At 48.1% G+C, this 9,898-nt stretch overlaps 1 long non-coding RNA gene across 1 annotated transcript; it reads right to left on the minus strand.

Moving 5' to 3' along the window:
- Positions 1–1,075: 1,075 nt before the first annotated feature.
- Positions 1,076–6,344, minus strand: LOC106740488 (uncharacterized). Its single transcript, XR_001374041.3, has 4 exons — positions 6,243–6,344; positions 5,986–6,106; positions 4,091–4,784; positions 1,076–1,839 (listed from the first exon to the last, which is right to left on the minus strand). It is a non-coding gene; the product is annotated as an uncharacterized LOC106740488 (long non-coding RNA).
- Between the last annotated feature and the right edge of the window lie 3,554 nt (positions 6,345–9,898).

Here is a 9,898-nt window from a genome sequence, read left to right on the forward strand (position 1 = left end):
TTTTCGTTTTCTTGGCCGCACATTTTTTCATTGCTTATGCTATGTATTGCTGTTCGAAGGCCAGTGCTCCATTCTGGATTCATAGCTTCACAGATTCATAGATTTCTAGAGTCGGAAGGGACCTGGTAGATCATTGGGTCCAACCCCCTGCTCCAGGCAGGAAAGAGCGCTGGGGTTAAGTAACCCCAGCCAGATGCCTGTTTAATCTCCTCTTGAACACCTCCAAGGTTGGGGGAAAGCACCACCTCCCTTGGAAGCCCATTCCATATTTTGGCAACCCTTACCATAAAGAATTTCTTCCTTATGTCCAATCTAAATCTATTCTCCTTCAGTTTGTGGCCATTATTTCTGGTAACCCCAAGGGGTGCCCTGGTAAACAGAGTGTCCCCTATTCCCTGCTGACCCCCCTGATGAATTTGTAGGCAGCCACAAGATTGCCTCCCAGCCTTCTCTTGTGGAGGCTAAAGAGATTCAGGTCCCTCAGTCTGTCTTCATAGGGTCTTACCTGCAGGCTCTCAACCATATGAGTAGCCCTCCTCTGAACCCTCTCAAGGTTGTCCACATCCTTTTTGAAGTGCGGTGTCCAAAACTGGATGTAGTACTCCATCTGCAGGCTCAGCAGTGCCACATAGAGGGGAATTATCACTTCCCTAGACCTGCTCGTGATGCACCTGCTGATGCGAGAAAGCGTGTGGCTAGCCTTGCTTATTACCTCGTCACACTGGTGACTCATGTTCATTTTTGCATCAACCAGGACTCCGAGATCTCCTTCCACTGTTGTGGTGCTCAGAATTGTACCCCCCAGTTTATAGGTATGTTGGAGATTCTTTCTGCCCAGGTGCAGCACCTTGCATTTGTCCTTGTTAAATTGCATTCTATTCTGATCCGCCCACTTCCCTGGTCTGTCCAGATCTGCCTGGATTCGCTCCCCGCCCTCCAGTATGTTTACTATACCCCATAGTTTAGCGTCATTTATGAATTTGGATAAGGTACTTTCAACCCCTTCAACCAGGTCACTGATGAAGATATTAAACAGTACTGGTCCAAGGACAAAGCCTTGGGGGACACTACTGCCCACATCCCTCCAGGGAGAAACTGACCCATCCACCACCACTCTCTGGGTGTATCCCATAAGCCAGTTTTTCACCCACCTTACTGTGGAAAAATCCACATCACAGCTACTTAGTTTGCTCATAAGAATTGGGTGCGACAGTGTCAAAAGCCTTTTTAAAAACCAGGTAAATAATATCTACTTCCACTCCTGCATCTAAGCACTTTGTGACCTGGTCATAAAAAGAGACCAGGTTAGTCAGGCAGGATCTGCCTGCTGTAAACCTGTCACAGGCCGGCTAGGTGCTGTGAGTGTATCAGCTGTTAGGCTGCTGGGTTCAGGATCAAGGAGGTGAGTTGGGAGTGAAGTAAAGGCAAATTTACTTATAGCTTAGCATACAGTTAACAGAAAGGTTAATGTGACAAACAGATAGTACAGTAATAAAGAGCTAATAGTGAATGATAACAACAGATAGACTGAATGACAAAGAGTTCCCACATGGGGTTGGCCACTTATCGTCAGTCCTTCTATGCCAGGTGCGCGCCAAGTTGTTCCAGCGAAGTCAGGCGTCCCCAATCAATGCTGTCCAAGGGGTCATTGGGAAGATTTCTTGGTCAGAATCTGGTTCTCACTCACACTGGGAGTCCAGGGTCCAGACTTGGTACAGTGATGGGCCTTCTGTCCCATCCTTCTAACTGGTCACTTGACATGCACCTTCCTTTATGCCTTATCTTATGCTAATCTGTTTGCTTTAGAGCCACTTACAATCTTGCCCCATTGCTGTTACCCTATGGGATCAAAAGGTGTTAGAAATTATCATGAAAGGTTACCGCCCGAACTCGGGTTTACTCAATAAACAAATTACACCACATTACTTTGAGGTTTGAAATTAGCATCACCTGCCCAAGCTGAACCCCTTAGTTTTTTATTCCTGGATTCCTTGGAATGTGCTAATTATATTAGGTGGTCAGATCTTGTTACGGCTGACCTTTAAAAAACCTGTTAGATCAGCTAATCTTGTAGTTTGCTTATTTTTGGGGCCCATGATCAGTGTTAGATTCAACACTTTGGTTAAATTGTGACAGACAAATTCCACTTGCAGGTTGCAAACTTGCAAGCTTTGCATTAGCTAATCTTAACTGCTAAACAATTGCCTGGATGTCTCCATGAGCATATATTTATTGCTCATTATAGTAACCCCTCTGGTTCTGGCCACCACATAAACCCATGCTGGTTGACCCTTAACATTGTGCTACCCCCTGGCCCCCTGCAAATGTGATCCTTTATGATTTTTTCTATGGTTTTGCCAAGAATAGAGGTGAGGCTAACTGGCCTATAATTACCAGGGTCCTTCTTCCTCCCCTTCTTAAAGATAGGGACCACATTGCCCCTTTTCCAGTTCTCTGGGACCTGTCCCAAGTGCCATGAGTGCTCAAACAGTTGCGCCAGTGGCTCTGCTATGTCATTGGCCAATTCCTTTAGTATCCTTGGGTGAAGATCATCGGGGCCCGCCGACTTGAATACATCCAGCCCTTCCAAGTGTCCCTTCACTAGATGAGTGCTAACCGTTGGTGGATTGGTATTACTCTCACTCCAGAGAGTAAAGACTCACTGGGAGGTGTATTTGTATCCATGTCCAGGAAAACAGAAGCAAAGAAATTATTAAAGAGCTCTGCTTTTTTCATCCTATCAGTTATGAGTTGCCCTTGTCCATTCTGTAGTGGCCCTATGTTACCCTCTGCCTTCTTCCTGCCCCCTGTGTACTTAAAGATGGACTTGTTGTCCTTAAGCTTTGTTGCCAACTTGAGTTCTGTATCTGCTTTAGTCTTTCTCACTGCTTTCTTGCAAACATGAGCCAAGCAGGTATACTTCTCCTTGGCGGCTGTCCCCTGCTTCCAAAGCCTGTAGGCTGCTTTTTTCCCTGAAGGCTCTCCTGGCTTTCCCTGCTCAGTCAAGGAGGTATTTTGGCTCTTTCACCTGCCTTTATGTGTACTGGGATGGTGTCCCTCTGAGCCTGTAGGATCAGTCCCTTGAGGAACTCCCACCCTTCTTGAACTCCCATCTCACAGATGTGATTACCCCTCAGTCCCACCCTAACCAGTATCCTGATCTTGCTGAAGTTGGCCCTCTGGAAGTCTAGCACTGCTCCCCTACTAGTTGTCTTTCCCACCTTACGCCGGATAGTGAATCCTATCAACTGGTGGTCACTATCCCCTAGGTTACCTTGTATCTGTAGATCCCCCACCAAGACCTCCCCTGAGGCCAGCATCCAGTCAAGTAAGGCATCTCCCCTAGTAGGACTTCATACCTCCTATGTTAGATGCAGGTCCTGTATTATTAAAGAGCTCTGTTAAGAACCTATGTGAATGGGCAGACCTGGCTGACTGCTCCACCCAGCAGATGTCTGGGTAATTTAGGTCACCCATGACAACTAGGTCTTTTGAGCATACTGCCTTTGAGAGCTGTTTCGAGAACTCTAGGTCTAACTTTTCCTCCTGGTGTGGGGGTCTGTAGTAGACCCTCACTACCAAGTCCCTTTCACCCCTACCCCCTTGTAATTTGATCCATAGGACTTTGATCTGCTCTTCTTCTGTCCCCATCTTTATTACACAAGATTTATAATGTTCCCTAACGTATAGAGTAATGCCCCTGCCCCTTTTTTTCCCCAATCTATCCTGCCTGTATAGCCTGTAGCCCTCAATGCCCACTGCCCAGTCATTGGTAGGGTCCTACCAGGTTTCTGTTAGATGAACCAGGTAGAGATACTTGTTTGCAAGCAGGAGTGCAAGTTCCTCCTGCTTGTTTCCCATACTTCTAGCATTAGTATACAGACACCTAAGTGCCCTGATAGATGCCCTTAGTATTCCCCTATCCTGATTCTTGGTGGGCCCTTTAGTACTTACCTGATCATTTCTAGCGTGTGGTTTGTGGCTTGTCCCACCCAATCTCGTCCTGAATTCAGCACCCCTGTCCCACGATGAAGCTAGTTTAAAGCTCTATGTAGGAGGCCTGCCAACCTGTAAGAGACCAGACTCTTACCTTTTGGAGAGAGATGTAGGCCATCCTGTCCCAGCAAGGTCTTATCCTAGAAGTACGGATCATCGTCTAGAAAGCCAAACCCCGCGTGGCGGCACCAGCTCTGAAGCCGTGAGTTTACCTCCTCAGTGCCGTTGCCGTGGTGCTGGCTGTGGCAGCTGACCAGAAGGACCGATGAGAAGACTACTTGTGTCCCTGAGCCTCTAAGCCTGTCTCCCAGAGTCATGCAGTCAATCATGACCTGTCCCAGACTACTCCGGGCCGCATCATTCATTTCAATATGGATGAGGACCATGGGGTAGTAGTCAGTGGGCCTGATTAGGTCTGGAAGCCTTGCTGTGATGTCCTGAATCCTAGCTTTGGGCAGGCAGCACATGTCCTGTACTGCAGGATCCAGGCAGCAGATTGCTCCCTCCATTCCTCTTAGGAGGGAGTCACCCACCATGATGACTAGACGTCTTCTCCTCTGGCTGCCCGGTTGACTCTCAGCCTGTCTGGTGGTAGCTGTGGACATGGCCTCCATTGCTTTACTGTCTCCCAGTGGTGCTAAGGCATCATACCAGTTTCCCAGCTGCACTAGGGGAGTTGTTCTAGTAGTGCAACATCTAGTTCTGCGACGTCTAGATCTGGAGGTGACTGTCTTCCATCCTTCTGCATTGACCGCCTCCTGCGACGCCTTCCCTCCAGCTGTGTGGTCCTGCAGAAAATGGAAGTACCCGTCAATCTCTTCCTCAACCCCCCTGATCCCCTGCAGCCTGCTGACCTCTGCCTGGAGTTCCCTCACCTGCCCCTCCAGGGCCTCAAGTTGGGCACACATGGGACAGGTGAGGGGACTCCTGGTTCTCCCAAACCCCAGAGCCCCTGCCAGGCAGCTGCCACAGACAGGGGGCCAGGGTGTTTCCAACCCCTCCAAAGGCCCCATCTGGGTACTAGCACCACAGGAACTCTCAGCTGGAGGCAACTCCAAGACTGGGTCCCTGGCTGTGCTCCAGGATGGTCTCCAGGATGGATGTCACGAGTGGTTTGCTCCCACGACTCCGGGTTGATGCCAAAATTCCTTAGGGACACCTTTAGGGTGTCCTTGTACCATTTCTTTGGTGCACCGTGAAAGCATACTCCATTTGACAGCTTGCCATAGAAGATTTTTTTTGGCAAGCGTCAGGCATTCTTGTACTAAAGCACAAAATACTAAACTTTCACCTCCCTTCTTGTGCCCCTATTCACCCCCTCCCCTGTCCCCCCTTTCTGTCTATTTGAATTGTGATGAACTGGGTCTGCAACACATGGCACAATAGGGCTATGAACTTGGACTCAGCCATGGGGTGCTACTCCAGTATGAATTGTTCTGGGGGCACAATAATACTTCATAAATGGATGACCTGACAACTGAGGTCCTATTTGGAAAGAATAGACAGATGCGTTAAGATGGATCGAAGGCAAGTGGGGAACATATCCGGGGTCAGAAACCTGCTAGTTTCTTTTTCTTTTTCTAAGTTTTGACAAACTAAAAATTAAAGCAATTGTACTGTAAAATCTTACAGGTACAGTAGGTATATGGATAGAGAAAGAACACCCCAATCCCCCCGCTACAGCCCTCATCATTAGTCTGCACTCCCTTTCCAGATCTGGGCTGAAAAAATCAGTATCCCAGCCTTTTGCTCTACTCTACACCTAACTCTTGTTCCTGAACAAGGGATTACGATCAATTAGCTTGGGTCACTGCCCACTCCCCATTCTCTCCACTCCAAATTACTTGAACCCAATCCTCTCCCGGAGCTGGGGGAAGAACCCAGGATCCCAGGACATAAGTATCCTCAGGATGATGGGCTTTGGGATACTGAATGGCACAGGGGCATGCAGGACACTAAAATAAGCAGTAAAGGGAAAAGGCCACTCACTCCAGAGAGATGCCAGGATGATGCAGGCCCACGTGGTTTCAGTTTCAACCTGGAGCAGGAGGATGCCTTTGTTAGAGTGGTAGAAAGATGCTGAACTTAGTATCCTCGCTGGCTGTGAGGGCTGAAGAGAAGATAGGACATGGTTCTAGGAAGCAAAGTATATGACAGAAATCTTCTTTCATTGACCCCACCCCCTATACTGCCCACCCCCTCAATCTCTCATATTGACCCCTTCCTCTTACTTTTCCTTTACTGACCTTCCCCCTTGCAATGGCTTCCTTCCTAGCACCATCCTGCATTGGCCTTTCTCCTTCAATGGTCCCTGCCCCTGTACCAGACATTCTCTTCACACTCTCCTACTGAAGTGAATCACTGAGTACATGAAACTGTACCCCAAAGAAGTGACCCTTGCACCTTGTTCTGTGGCATTTCATGTATTACATTGTGAAAGACAGGGCTATTTCTGGAACTCACTGTGCAAACACAACCCTCTAGGAACAGCTAGTTCTGAAGCTCCTAGTGGGGGCTGTTCCTGAGTGAGCCCAGAGCCTATTCTGGGACAGTTAGCAGGACAGGGCCTTGGAGGGTCTGGAACAATAGGAAAAGGTGATGAGCCTTATATGAAGGTATGAGTTCAAACCCATGCAAATACAGCAGTGCCAGGGCCACATGGACACCTTCATTCCAGCAGCAGCAGGATGAGGCCAGCAGTTACTTTAGCATACTATCTCAACATAGCCTCCCTTGGAGATAATCCAATCCCAGGACTGGAGAGTCCTGGCGAGGTTAACTCAAACCCCATCCCAAGTAATGTATGCAAATCCAGAAAGCCCCTCATATCAGAGTCCTATGCGGGCTGTTAGATCTCAGCTCCTTGCCTGGCACATGTACCATGTGCATAGTACAACTTAACTTATAGCTCATGAGCTTTCATTTCAGGTGTGACTGTGACATACTCAAATATATGTAGTAGCTCTCAGCTTTGTCTGCATCAGTGTTCAAAATGAAGCTAGTTCAAGGGAATAGTGGCCATACTATACTATAAATACTATACAGGTACTCCTCAGTTAACACTGTCCCGGTTAACATTGGTTCATTATTATGTTGCTGATCTATTAGAGGACATACTCATTTAAAGTCATGCAATGTTCTGTTATAATGTTGTTTGGCTGCTGCCTGCTAGGTAACTACTGTGACGTAATTGGATTCACTTAACATCATTTCGCTTAGTCGCATTTTTTAATGAGGGACTCCAAGCCCGCACCTCCCCCTGGCACACAGGGGAAGTGTGGGAGTTAGCTGGGTCACTCAGGAACAGCTTGTACCTCATTTATTCTGTCTCCAAAACCACCTGCTTGTAGAGGACTGTGTTTGCTTAGCAAGTTCCAGGAACAAGTGTGTTTCACAATGGATGGCCACTAGACCCAATAAAACATCATTCAAAGAATGGAACCCATGCCTAAATGAGGAACACAGAAAGGTAGACAGCCTCTGGCAAGTTAAGTGTAACCATAAAGAAGGGCAAACAAATTTGAGGAGACAAAATGCTCCTCTTACTCAAGACAAAAATGCTGATAATTTGTTGTTAGTTACATCAGATGCAGGAAGCCTTTCAGACAGTTAGGGGGGGACACAAGATGAATAGAATACAAGAGGTGCATTCAGGGAAGACAGGGTGGTTTCAGAGAAGCTAAATGAAAACCTCCAGCTGTAGTTTAGTCATCCCTAACCACACAGAATTAATTCTTTGGTTGACCCCTCCCACTTAGAGATCTTCCTGGCTGGGGAATATGCTGTGTCCTCCCACCAATGAACACTCCAGCTTTAAGGCACGGCGTTGCATTTTCTCTAAGGCACTTTAACAGGCTGGAAGGAACAAGCCAGGAGCCACAAGGGACTTCCATGGTTTTAGACTATAATCAAATAAGGCAAAGAGTCCAAAGGAATGCTCCAGCAACTCCAAACCCCATGCACAAGCTTGTTCCCCATCTGTGGGGGACTTGGGAAGAGGAAGGGGATTTTGAAAAACAGCTCCCATTTTACTAGTGTTTCTTGCCCTGAAAAGGGTGAAGAGGAAACCAAAATTACATAACTTGTGCAGCAGCACTGCCCTTTTCTTGATCTGGAAGATTGCCCAAAACCCTAGCGGTTGGTTCTCCTTCCACGCATGTTAGTACAACATGGATGTAAATCCACTGATCCTAATTTGGATTTACACTGAGGAAGAAAGGTGGCTCACCCCCTTGCTTTATTTCTGTAAAGCCTGTATATTCTGAGGGGCAGGTCCCCCTCTCCCACTCTGCACTAAATCCTTGTCTCTGGATTTACATGGGCATCACTGAGAACAGAGCCCATGCTCTGATATCCACAGGCTGCAGAGAATGTTGTGATAGCAAGACAAAAGCAACTATGAAAGGGGCTGGCTGCTCACTGTACTGGGTTCTAAACTGCCTTTTTTCTCTCTGTTCACTGGGTACTGCCTCTTCCTTTTCTCTGTCAGCCAACTCCTTCGAATATAGGGAAGTTGGGGGCAGAAGTCTTGTTGACCTTTATGCAAGAAGAACAAACTTCTGCTGATGCTTTGCACTCCCTGAATAAGCACTAGAAACTGAAAGACAGGCAGTGACAATTGCTGACATTAGGCAGGAGGAGGGTGGGTGGTGGAAACTAAAGCTGCAAGACAACATCTGGACTCAGCCTGTGTGTGACCGTCTAGAATGTGCTTCAGAGACATGAGTACATGGCAGTGGGGTGTGTGGGCATGTACCTTGAACACAGCAGGCCCTGTGGGACCCAGCACAAGGGCGTTGCCAACATAGTATCATGTTTATAACTGGGGCAATGCTAACAGAAAGCAGTTGGAAGAAAATGATCCAGGAAAGGGAATCATTATGGTCAGAGACCTGGACAGACAGGCCTTGGGCTCCCACAGGGGTCCCTTCCCTCAGCCTGGGGAGTACAGCGAGAGAACACCACTCCTTTATCTAAGGCTTCAGCTAACAGTGTGCTGTCAAAGCTCTCCTGATGTTACTTTCCTACTGGGACATCCCTCTGGCCCTTACCTAGCACAGCTCTCAGTCCCATCCATATACATTACAGAGACCTTGTGCAGTGACACAAAGCTGGCATAGTCACTCTAGAGCAGGGGTGGGTAAAGTCCAGTCCATGGGCCAGATCTGGCCCTCAGTGGGCTGCATTTCCTAGCAGCCCCTGCCCTCATTGCTGCAGCCAGTTTCTATGGAGACCCCAAGAGCGGTGAGGCCATGACAGCGTGGAGCCAGGATTTCCACAGAGATTGACCCAAGCAGCACTGGCAAGGCACGTGGGTGGGTGGGGAGCTTCTCCAGGGCCAGGATTTTGTGTCAGTGACAGTGTGGGGCACAGCTGTGATCCGGTGACTGCATGCCCTGGGCAGGGGCATGCAGGCAGCAGACTGCAGGTCTGAGCTGGCTTCGGCCCACGCTGTCACCCCCGCAAAATCCCAGCCCCAACTATGGGGCAGCTCCCAGCCCACCCGTGAGCTCTGCCAGCACTGCTTGGGCTGGTCTCCATGGAAACCCTGGCCACTGCTGACGTCTCCATGGAAACTGGCTGCAGTGACATGGGCAGGGGCTGCTGGGAAATAGAATCTAGCTGTATTGATTGTACTTGCTGGGTACACTTTAATACAAACCATGTACAGAAGCTACAGCATTTTCATTAACAAAAAGCATCTCGTATTTCCTTGAAAGATCTAGAGCTACAAGATACAAAATCGGAATTGCTACCATAGAAAATAAAGTAATAAAAAAGATGGAGTCTGCCTGCAAGTGCAATAAGAAGAAATACTGTAGTACCTTTAGGAAGGGGAGGGTGAGATGAGGTCAAAGGGAACAGTCCCACTTTGGAGCCCACACTGCACTGGGGACTGGCA

The sequence above is a fragment of the Alligator mississippiensis genome, chromosome 5, assembly GCF_030867095.1.
Source record: "Alligator mississippiensis isolate rAllMis1 chromosome 5, rAllMis1, whole genome shotgun sequence".
Classification (NCBI taxonomy): Eukaryota; Metazoa; Chordata; order Crocodylia; family Alligatoridae; genus Alligator; species Alligator mississippiensis.